At 32.6% G+C, this 21,245-nt stretch overlaps 1 long non-coding RNA gene across 1 annotated transcript in view; it reads left to right on the top strand.

Annotated features, from left to right (window-relative positions):
- Positions 1 to 8,900, top strand: part of LOC146993025 (uncharacterized) — a 255,416-nt gene extending 246,516 nt beyond the window's left edge. The window contains exon 3 of the long non-coding RNA XR_015039090.1: positions 8,539 to 8,900. This is a non-coding gene — a long non-coding RNA (uncharacterized LOC146993025). The remainder of the gene's footprint in view (positions 1 to 8,538) is intronic.
- The last annotated feature ends 12,345 nt before the right edge of the window (positions 8,901 to 21,245 follow it).

Below are 21,245 nucleotides of genomic sequence, written 5' to 3' on the forward strand. Positions count from 1 at the left end.
TGCTTTGATCAATGAGGATTTTTACATAAAAACGCGTTTTTCTCCAAACGTTATTTTTTTGTACTCGATGTACCTTTTCTCAGGAACTACTGCTCACAGGTATCTAAACTTTTTATTGCTTATTTATTAGGTTCCCTAAGATTTACTGAAATGAGATTTTTGTAATAAACTTAGAAAAAAAAATTTTTTTTTTTAATTTTTTGTGTGAGAAAAGTGCTAAATTTTACTATGCCTAACAAAATATCCTGTAATTTACTCTAAAATTCAAAATGTTCCAAAAGCTCATTTAAGTATAATCAGATAGGTATACTTTAATTACAGAAAAAGTTTCAAGCTTGTATCTACAGCAAATTGTGAGAAAAGGTACATCGAAAATCGCCAATTTAACATTGTCGGTATAGGGGTTTCTGATACCCCATAAAATGAAACACGGCTTGTTATTGCAAGTATTATACTAAAATTAAAGAAGTTAATTATTAGATATATTTACATAATATATATATATACTTTAATGAAGCATATTTTTCTGTTTCATTAAAGTCAAATTGTCTGTTCATATTTTGTAATATATTTGTAGAAAAGAAGCATTATATAAAGAACCACAAATGTTTATAAATTACATATTTGTCAAACGATACGTGGCGATATATTGGCTTGGTTTATGTGATTACGGCAAAGCACTCGAAAGCTATCTGCCTAAGGCGACAATTGCCTACATGTAGGATTTTCTAAGATAAAAAAGAAATATATGTTACACATGGGGAAAACCACGAAAACGCCAATGCAGCCAGCCCGTTTGCCTGGAATCGAATCTAGGTCAGAACTACCAGTGTTCAGCGACTTTACCGCTCTGCTGCTGGTAAGACCGTGATGACATCGTACTGAAAACCTTCATCTTTAGCAAACGACTTGCTGTGACGTATTATTGATATATGATGCTGTGTGATTACATTTAATGAAACGAATTTGCTCAAAAAGTATGTTCAGCGCTATCGTTTAAATTTATTCAATAATTCACAGAAATATACTTTAGTCTTATCGTTTTGGCATTATATAATGGAAAATATAAAATTGATTTAATAAATTGAAGGCAATTTTAAATTTACGTGGTGTTGAAAGAAAAACAAAGTCACTCGTATAAAAAAAAGTAAGGCATTAAAACAAAGGTGCCTGAAGTGCGGCCCAAAAGTCTTTAAAATACGGCCAAAACGCAAATTATGAAATTATTCAAATTTACACCTTTTTGGGTACTATTCGGTTTCGAGGGCCGTAAAAACATTGCAGCGAAAATGTACGCGCAAAAGCGCCAATTCTAGCATACGCGCCCATTTAACAGCGCGCCAAATCTAGCGTACGCGCTGATTTCAGATTGCGTTCTGAAGTTTACATAGTTCTATATTTCTTAAGATGCCATTGAAATACCAGTTTAATTTTCAAATCCTTTTTTGATTTTAAATCCTTTTTTGATATCCTATGGATTTAACAATTTGGGAATTTCCCATGACGAAAACTCGGCAATAGAATTTTGGATAAAGTGCAGAATCACACACTGCTTCACGCGTTTTTAGCGAAATAGCGATGCAGGCATCCATTCAGTTATGTTTAGCAATTTTTATATAAATTATAATAATGATCTGAAATAGTTATTTACTCTTATGCTTCCATTCAGTCACGTTTAGCCTTTTTCTTATAAATTATAATAACAAAAAAGTATTATATGAAATTAACCTTTCATCTAAATTAAAACATCAATCTTAAATAGTTATTTACTATTATACTTCCTTTCTTGCCGCAATTATTAGGGTTGCCGCAATTAATTTTGGCAGCATTGGTATCAACAATAGTTTGGCCCTCGAAACCGAATAGTACCCATTTTTGTTTAAAAAATAAATGTTTGAATTTGATTCATATATAATCGATTCGTTGGCATTTATTTTAAATTAAAAATATAAATAAAAACATCTTAGTATGTCATGATGTATTAATTGCAAAGTCCCATTCAACTGAAAGAAAAATTTGAAAATGTTTCTTTATTGGAGTTTTAACAAAATTACCTACCCCGCGATAAATATCCTAATTTTCACAATCATGTTTTATTAATGTCTTCAGCTTTTGGCAGTACCTATATTTGTGAACAATTGTTTTCAAAAATGAAGCATACAAAAAACTAAAATACGACGAAGATCACTGACAAACATCTTGAAAATGCATTCAGAATTGCAACCTCGTCCATTGAACCCGATATCGATTTGCTTGTTCAACAAAAGCAAATTCATCCATCTCATTAATTTGAATTTTTTCCATTTTAATGAAATCCAAACTAAATTAAACTAAACTTTTACAATTTAATGATAAATATGTACCTATACATATCTAACTCAAATTTTAAAATATAAGAATGAAAGAAGTTAATTTATTTTAATAAAACACCATAGTTTAATGGGTTATTCAATTACGGCAAAGCACACGAGGGCTATCTGCCTAAACGGAGGGATGCCTTCGTGGAGGACTTTCTAATAAAAACACCACAGAGTTAATTTTTATTTGAATTTGTTGTTTGCTGTATGTGGGGCTTCGCAAATGTTTTCCTTTGCAATGCGACTCTCAAACGGTCATAGGCCAAACCCATGCATTAAACGATTAAATATTAAATAACAGCGATGGGTTTTTATTTCATGGACTCGTAGACTATATGCAATATGCGGTAAATCTTCAAATTATGGTAATTTGGCGATTTTTTGGCGAAACTATGGCGACCAACCCTGCTACAGCAATCTGCAAGTTTTTTTTTTTTTTTTTTTTTTTTTTTTTTTTCTCGGACGCAATTTTGTTTTCACGAAGTAAAGTTTTTTATTATTTTTTTTTTAACTGAACATTTTTTCCAACAATCTGCTAACCGAATTACGCTTATGCTAGAACTTTTATGGAACAAAAGTGCTTAATCATGACAAAGATTAGGCGCGAAATTGGGAGAAAGAGTAGAATCGTCCACTGCTAGCCGCGTCTTTAAGAATTGCATATACACGGTATCCATGTACACGTAGATCTATTTTCACTTAAAAAAAAACATCCTAGAATTGCACAAAAATGGCATTGCGCACACTCTTGACTTTATCCATGTACACATCGACCTATTTTCACTTAAAAAGTCAAAGAAAATTGACAAAAATCCAATTCTTCTTACTCTTGTAAAAAGCGCCAAACAAATAAGTGGGCGATTCTGCACTTTAGCAGCGAAATTGTTTCTAAGTGCTTATTAGCTAAAATCCCGATCGGAATTTTCCGGAAAATATCAAATGACATGTCTCATGATCTCTCATTTCTCGGAGACAAAATAATCTGCGATTCGAACTGTGTACTTCTCAGATTATTGCTGAAGTCCTAGCTAGTAAACTTTATCGCCTTACCAAAATGTCGCCAAACTACCTGTTACCATATTCCAAGGATTAGCACAATATGCTTTTATGCGAATATGCTCTTTTACTTCAATTTACAAAAAGCCGAATCTGTAAACAAAATAAATATACGATTATTAAACGAATTACTAAAGAAATAAGAGAACGAATGAAAAATAATAAAGGGTTTTGAATATTTTACATGTCCAGCTTTGGGCAGCGACGCTTGCAGCTTTACTTTTCTGCCGCCCATTTGATATTCCAGCTTGGGTGCTTAGACTTGCACAACCATTTTCTAACCGAAGTTAAAAGGCGCCATTAAATTTTGAACCAGCTTAGTAATGTCGGTGCTTACGTATTAACTAAAGGTACGAACTTAACGGTGGCAAGTTGGTAGTTTTCGCGCCTTTTTTTTATAAAGGTTCCCAAACCGCCCATACTTATCGAAGTTTGTAAACATGATCAACATATGAAGAAAAAAAACCTGCTTTAGCAATACTACATTATAAAGAATAAAACACTTACGTTCCTCTGCAAATCTGTCATTCTTCTCCGTAAATCTTCGCTCGAAGCTCGCAGTTATCTGTTTCGTTTAAAAATCTTCACAGAACTGTGGACACTAGCAAATTCCAGAAGTGTGTTAAGTTGGAGGCAGAAAATATCATCATTTATTTGTAAGAACCACTGGAACCTGGAATACAATAAATGAAAAAGAACGCATACGAAAGTGTCGACATTGCTTGACTGAAGATCTGTAATCAGCATGTTTGTTTGAAGAATGGTTTTGCACATGGTTACCAGAAATTGGCACATTCTGAACATTTGGCGACTTCTTCTCGGGTGTGGGCAATAACGCGTAAATACTGCTAGCCAAATATGTGTAGGGTGTATCTATGATGCGTTGGCTATGGCTGCATGGGCGTTGTAATTTCATATTAGTTTACTACCTGTAAACGGCAGAGTTTTGTAGTATGCATTGTTTAAAATCACTTTTAAATAAAATTGTTTATTTAAAACCTTCGCAGAAATTTGCCGTATAGCTGAGTTTCTTAAACTTTTTTCAGTCGCGACCCTTTTTTATGACTGAGAATTTTTCTCGACCCTCAGTACCAACATAAAATTTTGTAAGACCCCATAAGTATGGCGCAAATCTGACACACGCGTGAGTGAAACTGTCAATTTTTCACCTGTACGGCAGATTTCGGTCATTAACTTTAATTTCTAATTTTAAGACATACAAAAAAAATTTTAATAAGTAACAGACGAAAAAAAATAAAAAATTTTAAATACGTAACAGACGGAATGACAGCGTCATGTGCAAAGCGAGGAAAATGAAAAGTTTACATTATAAAAAATCTCATGTGTACACCACACGACTTCCCTGTACGGAATATTAAATTATAGGCATTTTTTCTTGCATTTCATTCAAACTTATTGGATTGAATTAAATCTGCTTCGCCGACAGCGCATAAACCACAATAGAGTAAATGCATTCTTTAAAATTCACTCTAGTATTTGTTTACCATAGCGATATTCTGGCGCTAGATTCACTTAACAGTATTAAATTTCGTTCATATTATAACTCATAATGCACAAAATTGATATCATTTAAAGAATAGAATTATCTAATCGTTGCCACATGTTCTATTCAAATACTATAATAAAGCTAGAGTGATGTATACACGAAATTAAGCAAACAAAACAAAAAAGAAACAGTTTTTGAGTATTTCTCATTCAATTAATTCAGTTCTCACTTCGCGAGAAGGCAAAAATACATAAAAACTCAAAGTATTTATAGTAAAAATTACGAAGTAAATCTTAAACACTTATTTCCTCGAAAAAATTAAAGAAAAATTAATTTTTATTAATAATTTTTAATAAATAAAAAATGTCATTATTAAAAATGTCATTATTAAAATGTCATTTATTAAAAATTATTTAAAAATAATTTTTAATAAATGACATTTATTTGTATTTTTTGCTAAGAATTATCCAGCTTAAAGCATTTCTTTATTTATGAACTGAAAGACAAACTGTAATAAATGCTGTGAGTATGATATGTATATCGACTACATTGTTGGTTTGGATTAAAAAATGGAAAATTGAAAAAAAAAGTAAGAAATTTATTCACCCTTCCGTTTAAGCTAGGTATTATTTAAAACTAGGAAACTGTAAAAACGATTTTGTAATAGGTATTCAAAATTAAGAACTACTTTTATTTACTTAAAGAGGCACAAGGTCGTTCTGTATAGGGTCAGAGAGGTAAGAGTGCTTTATAGTGTAACATTTATTTATTAGCAGGTTCAAGTTAGACACGGACATTACATTTAACTTTAATAAAATTACAGAGCAGGAGTCTGAAACAACCTATCAGGTTAAACATTTGGCTTTTTCCTGAAGTCCTTCTCTTCCTACTTACCAGAGGGCACCCTTGTTGTTGGAATTAGTCCAACAGTATTAGCAGCAGAGTTTATATTAAATGATTGGTTACAATGTGAAAATTTTCGTGTCCAATTTAATGCGCTCTCTAATTTTACGTCTTAGGAGTATGAATAAAAAGCATGAGTGAAATTCGAAGTAACATGGCTGCTAAATTTCTGTAACTGCAGCATATTCGTCATATTTGTCTTCCATTATATCTTCATGCACATCATCGAATTCTGTTGCATTTTCACTGTAATTTTACTCTGATTCATAAATATTGTATAATCATCTTTCGCTCCTCCTATATTGTTAGATGTACTACATATTTAACATCGGTATCTACCTTCTTTTAAAAGTAATCGTCTGTACTATTAAAAGCTATGCACGTTTGTTTGCTTGCTTGTTTGTGGCATTATCTCCTCCGGACGGCGGGGAGTTGAATTGCGAGAGAACTACTCTCGGATTACAAAAAAAAAAAAATCGTGGCAAGCCAGTTCGACTATTCTCATCTTCGTACGACTTTAATTAGCAGAGATGTTTTCATTTCCTTGTACGAAGTAAAAAGGAAGTATTGTAATCGCGAAAAATTTCGGGTATCATATTTCAACGAAAATACCGATTTTGATCGCTATCCAATGCAATTTAATGATGTTTTTGCGTGACATCCACAAGCGAGGACAGAATAAAGGACTCTTTCCCCCCCCCCCAAAAAAATTATAAAACTGATTTAAAATGAATTCTGAAGAGTGCATACGTATCTCGCATAACTCTAAAACGAGTAGCCTCAGAGCGGTGAAATTTTGTACGTAGGACTATTATAACATGTAGATGTGCACCTCCAATTTTGGTTGCAATCGGCCGCACCAAAAGTATATAAATATATGTATATATATACTCTGTTACCCGGCTCAGTGATCTCAGTTTCTTTATTCTTATATATTTGTAAATTGCGCATCTTTTGCTTTAAAAATGATAGAATTATGTTGTTTTTATCTTCCTGTTAAGGGTTTTTATGCATTTAGTAAATCTGCATGCAATATTTGTGGAGTTATCAATCAACAATTTAAAAGTTGTTTAAGTTCAGCTAAGCCTAATTTTTTAAATATAGCAGCCATATTTATTTACATTTGAAACTTAGCAGACTAGTGGACTTGTTGCCAATCTAGATAAACTAAGCTTCGAAACAATAAAGCAACATCACCTTTTATTATTGCGAATTAAATCATGCTTAATCCATTCTGGAATTTATTCGAGGAAATAAGTGTTTCATATTTACTTCGTAATTTTTAATAAAGATATTTTGAGTATTTATGTATTTTTGCCTTGTGGGGAAGTCAGAACTGAATTAATTGAATGAGAAATACCGAATCGTCTGTGAACAACTGTTTCTTTTTCGTTTTGTTTGCTTAATTTCTTTTACACATCGTTTTAAATTTATTATGGTATTCGAATAGAACCGATTTTGATGTGGCAACGATTAGATTATTCTTCAAATGATATAAATTTATATGTATTCTGAATTATAATGTGGACGAAATGTAACACTGTTAAGTGTACCTAGCGCCAGAGTGTCGCAATGGTAAACAAATATAGTGAATTTTAAAGAGTGCGGTTATTCTATTGTGGTTTATGCACTATCGACGAAGTAAATTTAATTCAATCCAATTTGAAATACAAGAACAAATGCGTATAATTTAATATTCCGTGCAAGGAAGTCATGTGGTGTACACATCAGGTTTTTAAAAACTGTGAAAACGACAATTTTCGCCCTCATTTTTCCGAGTGGCAAGAGTCTTCCACGCTGGAGATAAAAATCTGCTTTACTTCGAGAAGTGTCGCCATTGCTCGCTTTCACATCGTAGAGGTTGTTACTAAAAAATTTGTAAGTTTTACAAAATATGAAATAAAAATAACATTGCCAAGCATTAAGCATATTAGTATTATTATAGAAGGTCATATTCGGACGCTAAAGAAAGCAAGCGATTGCATGTGACTCTACTGTATGTCGAAAATTGTTCGCTAATGTTAGCATTTTAAATAAATAGCTACTGTTCACAACTTTTTGTTTCCGGTTAGTACAATTGAAACGATATATTATTGCCACGTTAGTGCTTCGTTAATTCTGAGAAAATGTTGTCGTATTACATTAAATTTAAATCATGAGGTCATACGTATTAACTTGGTGTCAAAAGTTTTTGTTTCCTGTTCCAGCAATAAAAAAATATATTTATGAATTTAATTGTTGCTCGGAAAGAATGAACTAATTTCTTTAATAATGAAATGTTTTCATACATTTGCTTTTCAGATGTACGTAGATTTATTTATTAGAATAATTAATATTTGTATTAAGGGATATTGCTTATTTCATTGTAATTTTGTTATACGTCATAACTTTTTTTTATGAAGTTGTTCTGCAGAGTAAAATTCTACGCAGTTTTTAAAATTTAACGTTTGGTGTTCACTCGGTACATTTAAAAGCCAGACGAAGGCTGGCAGCGAAGCTGCTAGTTTAATAAAGGGAAGACACAAAATATTAAAGAAAAACCCTTTTGAACATAATTTAAAATCTGAAACCTTTCAGATTTTTTTTAGAAATAAATAATTTGTTATTGCCTTTGTAAAATTTTTTTGGGGGTGGGATCCACCCTCGTAATATGTCAATGATGAATATGATTGAATCAGTCTGTAGAAAATAATAATAGATGTGTTTCTTTTACAGCGCGTTCAATGAGTTCGTGTTGTGCAAGTACATCCATGTCAGCCAGGACTGCGGACAGGAAGCTGCCGATTTCCTCCAACAGCATCTCGACCGCATTTCCAGCCCACTCATACACGAGCATTGCGCCCATTACACCTATGCCAGGGACTCTTGCACATCCTCCTTCGCTCCAATTTTTAACAGGGACGCAACTTCCTTACCATTTCTTACCATCTTGATAGCAACACTGTTGAAAGTTATCTCTTGGAAACATGACTTATAAACGAAGGCGAATGGCAGAGAAATCTGAGCCCACGTAAACTTTATAGTCCTGTGTGACTAAGAAAATCCAGATTTATTTTTATCGGTGTTTCAGGGTCGTGTTCTACATAACTATCTTTTCCTACCGTCAGCCCCTTTAATAAATACGTAAAATAAAAGAACGAACTTAAAAAAAAAAATAGCTATATGGTTCGTAATTTCGTTTAATGAATTACTTAATAAATTCCATATGAGGCTAGAAAACCAATTTCTGAGAGTATAATTTTTGAATGAATGAAGTTTAACCATAAACGAAAATTTAGTTTAATTAAAAGGGGTGTTGGAACCCCAAAATCTTCAAAAAATTGCGATTTCGGATTTTTGCATTTCCAAATTCTCTATATTCTTATCTTTCTAAACATACCATTCTTTAATCTCTATGAAAATTAGAACTGTGAAAAAATCTAGTTTTAATATGTCATCGAATGCTTTGATCAATGAGGATTTTTGTATAAAAACGCGTTTTTCTCCAAACGTGATTTTTTTTTTTTTTTATATTCGATGTACCTTTTCTCAGGAACTACTGCTCACAGGTATCTAAAATTTTTATGGCTTATTTATTATGTTTCCTAATATTTACTGAAATAAGCTTTCTGTGATAAAATTAGAATAAAAAATTTTAAAAAGTAATTTGTGTGAGGAAAGTGCTAAATTTTAATATGCATAACAAAATATTCTGTAAATTACTCTAAAATTCAAAATGTTTTAAAAGTTCATTTCAGTATAATCAGATAGGTATACTTTAATTACAAAAAAAATTTCCAGCGTGTATCTACAGCAGATTTTGAGAAAAGGTACATCGAAAATGGCCAATTTAACATTGTCGGTATAGGTGTTTCTGATACCCCTTAAAAAAAGGATTAATTTAGTTAAAATAAAGTTTAAGCAAAATGATTTTTATTTAGTTAATTTAGTATAAATTTTAGTTAAGTTAGTATAAATCATTAAATGATATTTCAGCTAAAATGACTAAAAATGGCTCATTCATTCACTTTTACCATTTGCCGACTTTAAGATAGCTTAAACCTTCAAGAAATTGTAAGCACATTTACTAATTTATATTTTCTTTTAAACCTTGTTAATTACAATAATCAATGCTATCAGGTAATTTTTAGAACCCTTTTAAGAATTATAAGGGTTTAAAAAAGTGAGAATAATTTAAATTTTTGTTTCTGACTGTGATATATCTAAACGTAAGTAATCACAAGTTGTGTCATATATTAAACAGATATGATATTAACTTATAATATAATCAACTGTTTGTGTTTACATATTTGTTCTATGATAATCATTACACAGGGGTTGTAATATTTCTAATTTTATCTGCTAAAAGTGATTGAATTTAATGTGAGTCCGGAAACGATAACGATGTTATTTTCTCTTGACATGACTTTTGTTATTTTTCTGTTGAGATTTACATATTCATAATTTCTGTAGAACACTTAATTCTGCCGTTTAATTAAAATTGATTGAGTGAAAGATTCAACTTGATAAATTTTAAAGATACAGGAATGATGAAAAGTGCCAATACATTGCAAAGTAAAGGAGACTGTTTTAACTGCCTTTGAAACCACATTGCACTTCGTTACTATATAGGAAAACCATGACTCCTCTATACAGTCAAAGCATTCAACTGCGGAAATGCAATTCGGCCATCCTTCCGCAGCTTTAGCGTCTTAGCCACTAGTCGGCAAATTTTCATTCGCTTTTCAGCATCATTGAACATATCTGATCACACAAAATGTATGCAAAAATGGTAGTTGGTCTATTAAAAAAAATCTGATGTGTACAAGACATGACTTCCTTATACGGAATATTAAATTATACGCATTTTTTCTTGCATTTTGTTTAAACTTATTGGATTGAATTAAATCTACTTCGCCGACAGCGCATAAACCACAATAGAATAAATGCATTCTTTAAAATTCTATTTGTTTACCATAGCGACACTCTGGCGCTAGGTTCACTTAACAGTTCATATTAAAACTCAGAATGCACAAAATTTATATCATTTAAAGAATTATCTAATCGTTGCCACAGGTTCTATTCAAATACTATAATAAACCTAGAACGATGTATAAAAGAAATTAAGCAAACAAAACAAAAAAGAAACAGTTTTTCACAGACGATTCAGTATTTCTCATTCAATTAATTCAGTTCTCACTTCGCGACAAGGCAAAAATACATAAAATATCTGCATTAAAAATTACGAAATAAATCTTAAACACATATTTCCTCGAAAATATTCCAGAAAGGATTAAGCATGATTTAATTCGCAATAATAAATGAAGGCTTTATCTTTGTTGTCGCGAATTGCACACAGATTTACTGAAGGCATAAAAACCTTAACCGGAAGATAAGAACAACATAATTCAATCATTTGTAAAGCAAAAAATGTTGCAAATTTACAAACATATAAGAGCGAAGAAACTGAGATCACTGAGCCGGGTAACAGAGTGGATATATATATAAATATATTTATATACGCTTGGCGCAGCCAATCGCAAGCAAAATACGAGGTGCACATCTACATGTTGTTGTAGTCCTATATACAAAATTTCAATGTTCTGAGGCTACTCGTTTTTGGAGTTATGCGAGATACGTACGTACATACGTTCGTACACAAGCTACGAAAAATTCTCTTCAGAATTCATTTTAAAGCAGTTTTATAATTTTTTTGGAGGAAAAGAGTCTTTTATTCTGTCCTTACGTACAGATATAAAGCAAAAACATCGTTAAATTGCATTCGAAAGCTGTCAAAATGGATATTTTCGTTGAAATATGCTGCCTGAAACTTTTTGCGATTACAATGCTTCCTTTTTACTTTGCACAAGGAAGTAAAAATCCAAGTAAAAATGTGCGCATTACATGAAATACATCAAATACAGATGACTTCCTTGTACAGCCTATTAAATTAAGCACATTTTTGCTGCATTTCATTTATTTCGGCCCACCAGCGGCCGAGCGGTAAAGTCGCTGAACACTGGTAGTTCGGTCCGAGGTTCGAATCCCGCGAACGGGCTGGCTGCATGGGCGTTTTCGTGGTTTTCCCCATGTGTAACGTGTATACGAGCCAGTTTCCCTTAGAAAGTCCTTAGGGATATTATATTTTTGGGTAAGCATTAAAGATGAAAATAAGCAATGCCCTCGCCGGGACTCGAACCTCGGACCTTCTGGCAAAGAGTTGGTGATAGGGCCGGAGCCGCAATACTTAGCAAGGTTAGGCAGGTCTCGTCACTCTGTGAAGTGCATCTTCAGTGGATTCCTTCCCATGTTGAAATATGGGGGAATGAAATGGCAGACATTCTTGCGAAGGAGGCTTCTGAAGAACCTTTGCCAATTATCAATTCACTGACATATCTTGAACCGCATTCCATTAGAAGACATGCTGACAGTCAAATTTGGCTCGTTCCCCTGAGTCATTCCCAGTGTCAAGCTGATTGTCCTGGAAGATCCCTTGCTATGGATTGCGAAAGATGTGTTCAGACAACACTTTCCCGATTCTTCAGTGGGCACCTGAGGGGACTTACTTTTGAGAGTGGTATCAGGATGCACCCAATTTGTTCTAAGTGCCACAGTGCACTCGCATCACCGGCACGTATCCTTGAGTGCCTGGAGTTGTCTCTTGTGGACCTTTACGTGTCTCCTAAGCTTGATTTCGATTTTTTAAAGGTCAATGGACTCGTGGACCTCGTCTAGTATGTTCCTAGGCATGGAGATTAGTAACAAAAACAACAACTTCGAATACGCGCCGAGTCTGCTGACCATTACGCAACAAAGGCGTGCTGAGAAGGCGGGCGGGAGAAATATCTTATATACCCCCTTTTTAAAGGGCGGCTGGGATTAGGAAACCCAATCGCAAATCCTGGTGGTGGAGAATCATCATCCGTCACCTTCTTTAGTTCGGGCGCCACTTCAGAGACATTAAGTTTTTTCGAAGCAAGCGAGATGAAAAATGGGCAGTGCTGTTGCACGGACTCGAACCTCTAAATTCTTGATACCCGTCGTGTGTGCTAACCATTACACCGGGAAGGCATGCTAAGAAGGCGGTAGAAATAACTTACCACTCATTTTCGCATTCCCCTTCATTTTAAGAGGACTCGTACACCTTAAAACCCATAAGATCTTCGAATATGTGACTGTTGCAAGAATTGGGGTAACTTATTTATTTTAAAAGATATTACTTCCAACGTTTTACAGCTGACTACATAATATAGCTGCTTTCTGAAATAGTCATCAGAAAGTTTGTGTTGCCACAAATATTTTTATAATTAAATCCGCTTTTTGACAAAAATTTCGTCATGTTTCCACCTTGCGCGCACAGTGTAAAACATTCTGTTGCATAATTTAATTCCATATTTAATATATAGCTTTTATAACATTTGGAAACTACTATGAACCAAAAATTCTAAGAATTTCATGTTAAATTTTTATCTTATTTCGAGTCGTGTTTATAAAATGTGTTTTATTAAAAAAATCTGTAATGTTTTCGTGCACAAATTTTTTTAATATTAAAATATTCATCAGATTTTAGGTTCAGTTAAAAAATAGGGTTCATATAAAGAATTCCATCTAATTTCAAGTATGTACAATTAGCCATTTTAAAAATATCGTGTGCGCAAGGTGGAAACGTGACGAAAACTTTTGTCACAAAGCGGATTAAATTACAAAAATATCTGTGGCAACACAAACTTTCAGGTTACTAGTTTCCATAGCAGCTATTTTATGTAGTCAGCTGTAAAAAGTTGGAAGTACTTGATTTTAAAATAAATAAAATATTCCAATTCTTGCAAAAGTCACATATTCGGTCAAGGGATTTAAGGTGTATGAGCCCCCTTAAATTAATGTTCCGTAATGCGTTTTGCTAGCAGAAACTGATTCCTTTAGATGCACCGCTTACTTCCCTATTATTCTCTAATTTGTTTTAACCAGGTCAGTATAAAGACTGAAACTAGATATATCTAATACATTTATCCCTTGAGAGAGTTTCACTAAAGCAAATTCCTTCAGATTAAATTTTCAATTTTTTTTTCTTTCGAATTTAACCCGTTCAGGACGAGCGTCGCGTGTACGCGAAGAGCTCCGATCAATCTCTACAGCAGAGTGTGGCATATATGTAACATGAAAACTGAACGATATATTTGAATTTTCAAATGCCAGCAGATGGTCCTAAATGGTAACGGTTTTCACATCGGTTAATTCGCGGGAAGGCGCGTGGGGTGTATTATACCCCAACCCTACATAAAAGTGGAATATTCCTAACTTGTGAAACTGAAATTCTGTGCTGCTTTCAGTAGCTGAGTTTCTAGTTGTGGTTGACTTTCAGAACCGCTTTTTCTTTGCCTGTGTGTTTAAGAAAAATATTTATAGGTATTTTGTTGGAACGGGGGTATGACACACCCCACGCGCTTGTCCGCATAAGTGTTTTTCTGACTGAATATTTAGTTCAGAAATTTATTTCTAGAGTGTAACAGTAAATATTTCTACTCGCAAGTGATTTTAAAGTACTTGACATTAAATTCTAAAAAATTTCTAACTGCATGTAAAAAAAATGAGTTCCTATGAACTGGAGATGCAACACGTGTGAGATTTATTAGAAATATTTGAAAGCGATGAAGATTGCATTTCGGAAACTGAAGATGAAACTAAGAATATTTTCTACAATGTTTTGGTTTCGAAAAAGATAAAACATTAATTCCTGATGTTCCTAAAAAAGGAAAAACTGTTCTTATGCTTTATGTAACGATCATTATAACATTATATAACGATCATACTATAGATGATACTATTGGAGAAAATAAAACGTTAGGAATTATATGTTTTAATAATATGACTAAAGGAGCAGTGGATATGGGGGATGAAATGTCAGTCAATTATTCAATTACCAGAATAACGAGAAGGTGGCCAATGGTAATTTTCTTTCCTGCACTGAATGTTGCTGTAATAAATGCTTGAATTATATTACATTGAACTGCTAATCCACCAACAAGAAACATAAGTCTGTTTTTGAAGGACTTAGCATTACAATTAATGAAAAAAAAAAAGTATTGAACAAAGATCAGAGATTAATACTTTTCCAAGAAATTGACGTACTGCATGCAAAACAAAAGCAGAAGTTTCGATGAAGAATTAAAACGAATACATGAAATTAGAAACAACTAAGTATGAAAGATGTGTTAAATTTTTTTCCCTCGCGCCAAGGACAGAAGAACGTGAATGCAATGTTTAAAATGTGAAAACATTCTGTGCCAAGAACACATGAATGTATTTCGTTCAAAGTGGGAAGAAATAAAAAAAGCATGGTGTATTAGAGATGCAATGAAACGTACAGGCATGATGTTTATTATTTTCATTTATCTTAATTTTAACTCTAAGATTATTTCGGAACTTAACACGTTACACATGGGGAAAACCACGAAAACGCCCATGCATCCAGCCCGTTCGTGGGATTCGAACCTCGGACCGAACTACCAGTGTTCAGCGTCAGTAATTTCCCAAAATTACTATTAAAATAAATTATGTTTTGATTTTAATGTAAAAACTCTCCTGGTATTTCATACCTGGATTTGTTTTCTTTTGGTATATTGCCTTAATTTCGTTGACATATTTTAATATATACGTATATATACGTTCTTACAGATATCACAATAAATATTCTAGGCCGTATATATACGGCCTTGCCGCTTAGAGGGTTTTAATGTAAAAATCCTCAAATATCAAAAGATTCGATGACAAATTAAAACTAGATTTTGTTTTACAGTTCTAATTTACACAGAGATCAAAGAATGGTATTTTTAGAAAGATGAAAGTGTATAGAATTTGAAAATGCAAAAATACGATATCACCATTGAAGATTTTGGTTTCCAACACACTTTACAGAAGATGCCTGATGGAAGAAGTTCGTTTTTACAACGTCACACGCATCTTCATAAGCCTTATGTTGACATTATAAGTCTTATGTTGACAGTATAGCATATATGTTATAGAGGCCTCGTCTGCGTTTTTTCACAGAACTGTTCCATCCAATGGCGTGCAGCGCCATTTGTCGGTCACTAAAATCCACACCATATTTCAAGCTCTTCTTCTAAAATTGTGCTAAAGTGAGCAAACATTACTTTTCCTTATTGCTTTAGTATTGTACCGTGCATAACTTAAGCATCCAATAACTTATTACTTTACTAAGAGACGATCGTCAAGACAGAATCGTCGTCTTTACTTTCGTCTTATTTTAATTACATATATTTACCCTAAGTAGATTACATATATTTAGACTTTTGCAAACTGTACTATATTTCCTCCGTTGTATTGGATGCCAAAACGCATACTGATGAAAAAGATCGCTAATTATGTTTGCTACATTGTAGAAACAACTCAAACTGCAAAATTATACAGCACTAGGATAAATAGTTAGGATAAGAAATACACTGCTCGCCATTGTGTAAAGTTCCTAATAGCAGTTGCATAAAAATTGTTATTATTAAGAAGCGATTTGATTTAGAAGAAAGATGATGACGCGTTGCCGATTTGTGAAGAAAATGTTTTAGTTGCACCATTATAAAAGAAAGCAAATGAAGTAATCTAGCATTTACCTCAATCTACATATAGATAATTACGAAAGTTTTATTCCTTGTTTCATAAACGTAGTCCTAACAACATGAACTGAGCACATAAACAATTTTATTTTCTGGGACTGTTTTTTTGCTGTCATCGTTCATATTCAGTTAGCTATTGTAATCTGCGAAATAATTATGTGAGTATGTTTTCTCTAGGTAATATTTGTAGTTAAATCTACAAAATAGACATATTATATGCAATGCATAGCATACAAATGAAATAGTGAAACATTCTAAAGAAAAGTTTTCTGAAGAGGAATGTTCGGGAATTGACATAGATTGATATTCATATGACATAGATTAAGTAACTAATAAACTATTTGGAAAATTCAGTATTATGTGAGAAAAAAAATCTATTTGGTAGAAGCAGTGTACAATAACAATACGGATTTACTTTCAGGGATATGCATTCTTTAGAAACATTCTAAAGAATGCTTTTTTGAAGATGAAGTTTCAGGGATTAAGATTCACTTGGCATAGATTAAGTAACTTATTGAGAGGAAAACACTGGTTCGGAAAACTAATAAACTATTTCAAAAATTGAGTATTACAAGATGCATTTTGTAGAAGTAGTATACAATAAAGAATACAGATTTACATTCGAAAGCTACCTGGAGGAAAAAGACAGCAGGTTTCGAGGAAAAGAATGGCAGGTATCCATTATCTACACACAGCATTTCTTTATATTCTTTCTATTTTTACATCCTTGTACAAAGTAAAGGAAAATTAAAAATTTCCCCAGCAAATACAGAAAATTTCCCGCAGCAATTCTCTATGTTCCTTCTATTTTTACTTCCTTGTACGAAGTAATCACGAAAAATTCTGGTGTCATATTTCAAAGAAAATATCCATTTTGACATCTATCGAATGCAATTTAACCAGGTTTCAGCGTGACATCTGTACCGTAAGGACAGAACAGTCTTTACGTACAGTGGACCTTTAAGGGACTTTCCCCCCAAAAGAATTATAAAACTGATTTAAAAAGGATTCGAAAGAGAGATTTTTTCGTGGCGTCTGTACGTACTCGCATAGCTAAAAATGAATGTATCTGTGTGAATGTATCTCGCATAGCTAAAAATCAAGTAACCTCAGAACATTGAAATTTTGCATGAAAATGTCAAGGAGTGAAAATGTCAAGGAGTGAAAATATCGAAGTGTAAAAATGTCAAAGAGTGAAAATGTCAAGGAGTAAAAATGTCAAGGAGTGAAAATGTCAAGGAGTGAAAATGTCAAGGAGTGAAAGTGTCAAGGAGTGAAAGTGTCAAGGAGTGAAAATATCAAAGAGTGAAAATGTCAAGTGAGAAAATGTCGAAGAATCAAATGATCACCTGGAAAAATTTATTAAAGGATATCTTATCTACATCGAAGTGTACTCAATGTCAGTGAGAATGTGAAAAATGTCATGGTCGATTAAATGTGGCGAAATATACATCATAATTGTTCAGAAATCAGTAATGAAAAAAAACCCACAACTTTTATGCATCGTTCTAGCTTATGAACGAAATATAATACTGTTAAGTGAATCTAGCGACAGAATGTCGCTATGGTAAATAAATAGAGTGAATTTTAAAGAATGCATTTATTCTGTTGTGGTTTATGCGCTGTCGGCGAAGTAGATTTAATTCAATCCAATAAGTTTAAATGAAATGTAAGAAAAATGCGTATAATTTAATATTCTGTACAAGGAAGTCATGTGGCGTACACATCAGATTTTTTCCAATTAAGTTCTCAGATTTATATGTCGTCAATATTTATACTTCACAAAAGATAAATAGGATTCCTCTTAAAAGTAGTTTTGTTCAAAAGATAAACATACCTTTATATGAAGCTTTCAAGTATACGCTTTCTAACGTCTTTAGAAACAACCTTAGGGTTTTTTCAAAATTTTTCTGTTCCCTTAATTTGTTTTATGGAAGCACATTATAAAATATTTTATAAAATGATAAAGAAATCCTGAAAAATATTAATGATATATTTTTAAGGTATATGAGTTTTTCCTTTGTTGCATGAGATTAAATTTATGTTTTCTGTGTTAGAACACGAATGATATTATATATGCACACAAATAAACACTCATTGTTGTATTATCGTATACTAAGACGTGAAAATAAAAAGTAGACTTTTTATAGTAGCATGTTTGCATTTTATAATATGCCTTTAGTAAATCTGCATGAAATATTTTTAAGAGTTATCAACAATTTAAAAGTCGCTTAAGTGCGGCTAAGCCTAATCATTTTTGCGATGGCGTACATGTTTGTTTACATTTGAAATTTAGCAGAATAGTGGATTTGTTGCCAATCTAGAGAAACTTAGCTTCACAACATCAAAGATAACGCCTTCTTCTATTATTGCGAATTAATTCATGTTTAATTCATTCTGGAATTTATTCGAGGAAATATGTGTTTAAAATTTACTTCGTAATTTTTAATATAGATATTTTGAGTTTTTATGTATTTTTTTGCCTTGTCGGGAAGTGAGAACTGAATTAATTGAATGAGAAATATTGAATCGTCTGTGTAAAACTGCTTCTTTTTTGTTTTGTTTGATGAATTTCATTTATACATCGTTTTCGATTTATTAAAGTATTTGAATAGAAGATATGGCAACGATTAGGTAATTCTTCAAATGATATAAATTTTCTGCATTCTGAGTTATAATATACGAAATTTAACCCTGTTAAGGGAACCTACCGTAGAGTGTCGCTATGGTAAATAAATATGGTGAATTTTAAAGAGTGCGTTTATTCTATTGTGGTTTATGCGCTATCGACTAATTAGATTTAATTCAATCCAATAAGTTTAAATTAAATGCAAGAAAAATGCATATGATTTAATATTGCGTACAAGGAAGTCATGTGGTGCACCCATCAGATTTTTTCTTTTGCTTTTTAAATATACCGACATCGCTTTTTTAGTTGCTGCTTTGTGGCTAATTTTATTCTTCCTGTTAATTATACTTCTTGCTCCGAACAAACTTTTTTCGCACTTCTGAATAAGCCACTCTGAAAAATGTTTTAAAAGCTTTCTGAAGTTGCTACTTCCAAAAGTAAAATTAAAAATATTTTCCTAAATTTAATTTTAATTTTTTTTGTCATAGCACTTAAGCAAATTTTATTTTTATAGCAATGAGTTTTGCTTCTTTATAATGTTTCCTATTATTGTTGTAGAAATAATAAAAACAAATGTGTTTCTTCTTTTCCTATCTCATTTCTGTTGAAGCAATATTTTGATTTTATTTGCTTAATGCATTACTTTTTTTTTTATTCTGTTGTCAGAATATTATATTTTCACATTGTTGCTGAAGAAACATGATATTTTCGATTTTATAAAGATAAATTTGTAGAGAAGAACAAATTAAAAATGATCCAGTTTTTGCTACATTAAGAATATGACTCGATCTCAATCACCACGAAGCTTCTTGCAGTTTCCTGGAAAACGTTAAATTTGCTTAATTCTTCTGGAGTTAAATGAAGCGTTTGATGCAGAAATATTGTTTCAAAGAATTAATAAAAGCATATTATAATAAAGTCAGTTTTATTTTTTAATGAAAAGCGTTTTCTAAAATCACATTTGGCAAATCAAATCTCTTTTTGGTTTTCGTCGTTGCCAACAAATTATTTAAATTTTCTCTCCTTTGATTCTATAACTTTTTACATGAAAGCTGCGAAGAAAGCTTTTATAATAATTTATTCAAAAATTTAAATAATGGACTTACAGGGATCCTGTATGATACAGATGCCATACATACAGTTTTTTTTTTTTTTTTTTTTTTTTTTTTTACGTAAAGTTTTAGTTAGATTATTAGATTGTAGAGACATTAGGTATTTTTTGGAGCAGACAAGATCAAAAATTAGCAAACGCCTTCGCCGGAAATCGAACCACTGACATCTGGAATATCGGCCCAGAGTGCAGAACCACTACACCACGAAGGCTCTCTAGGAAGGCGGGAGAAATACCTTATATACTCCACCTTTTAAACGGCGACTGGGGTTTTTAGGGGACCCAATCGCCAAATCCTGGGTGAGGAGAATCATCATCTATCAACCTTTTTTAGTTCGGGCGCCACTGTAGGGACATTAGGTATTTTTTGGAAACAGGCAAGATGAAGCATTAGGAAAGATCTTCGCCGGGAATTGAACCGCAGACCTCTCAATAACGCGCCGTGCGTGCAGACCACTACACCAAGAAGGCACGCTAGGAAGGTCGGAGAAATACCATATAAGATATAATTATGATTTTCTTCAGTAACTCGGACATTGCACTTCTGTACGTCTTGTTTTCTTGCCCATTGCTTGTGAACAGTAATTTATATTAATTTCTGCTTAATTAGGTTGGTTAATTATTTATTTTTAAAGCATGTAATAATTAACAATGTTAACGATAAAAAGTGAGGAATATATATTTTGAGACTACGCCTGCAGAGCCATTAGGTACTTTCTCCAGGCAGGAAAGATGAAAAATGAGCAGTGATTTCGATAGACCTCGGACCTCTCGAATACGTGCCGAGCGTGCTGACCATTACACCACGAAGGCATGTTAAGAAAACTGGAGAAATACCTTATATGCTTTTTTATCGCATCTTGAAATGATTCGTTTCTATCCATGGGCAGCTAAGCTTCATGAATTCTAAAATAAAATACAGGTGGCATTTCGATAAATTCCATGTAAATAGTTGTCATTAAAGTTTCTTCTTCAATCACAAATTATCTCTTTTACAAATTTGGTGATAAACTCAAGCTCGAAATAATCCTCGCAAAATTATGAAATAATCAATAAATAATTTTAACTGGAACTC

This window comes from Stegodyphus dumicola, chromosome X2 (genome assembly GCF_044657685.1).
Source record: "Stegodyphus dumicola isolate Sdum_Otavi_A_Nest chromosome X2, ASM4465768v1".
NCBI lineage: Eukaryota > Metazoa > Arthropoda > Arachnida > Araneae > Eresidae > Stegodyphus > Stegodyphus dumicola.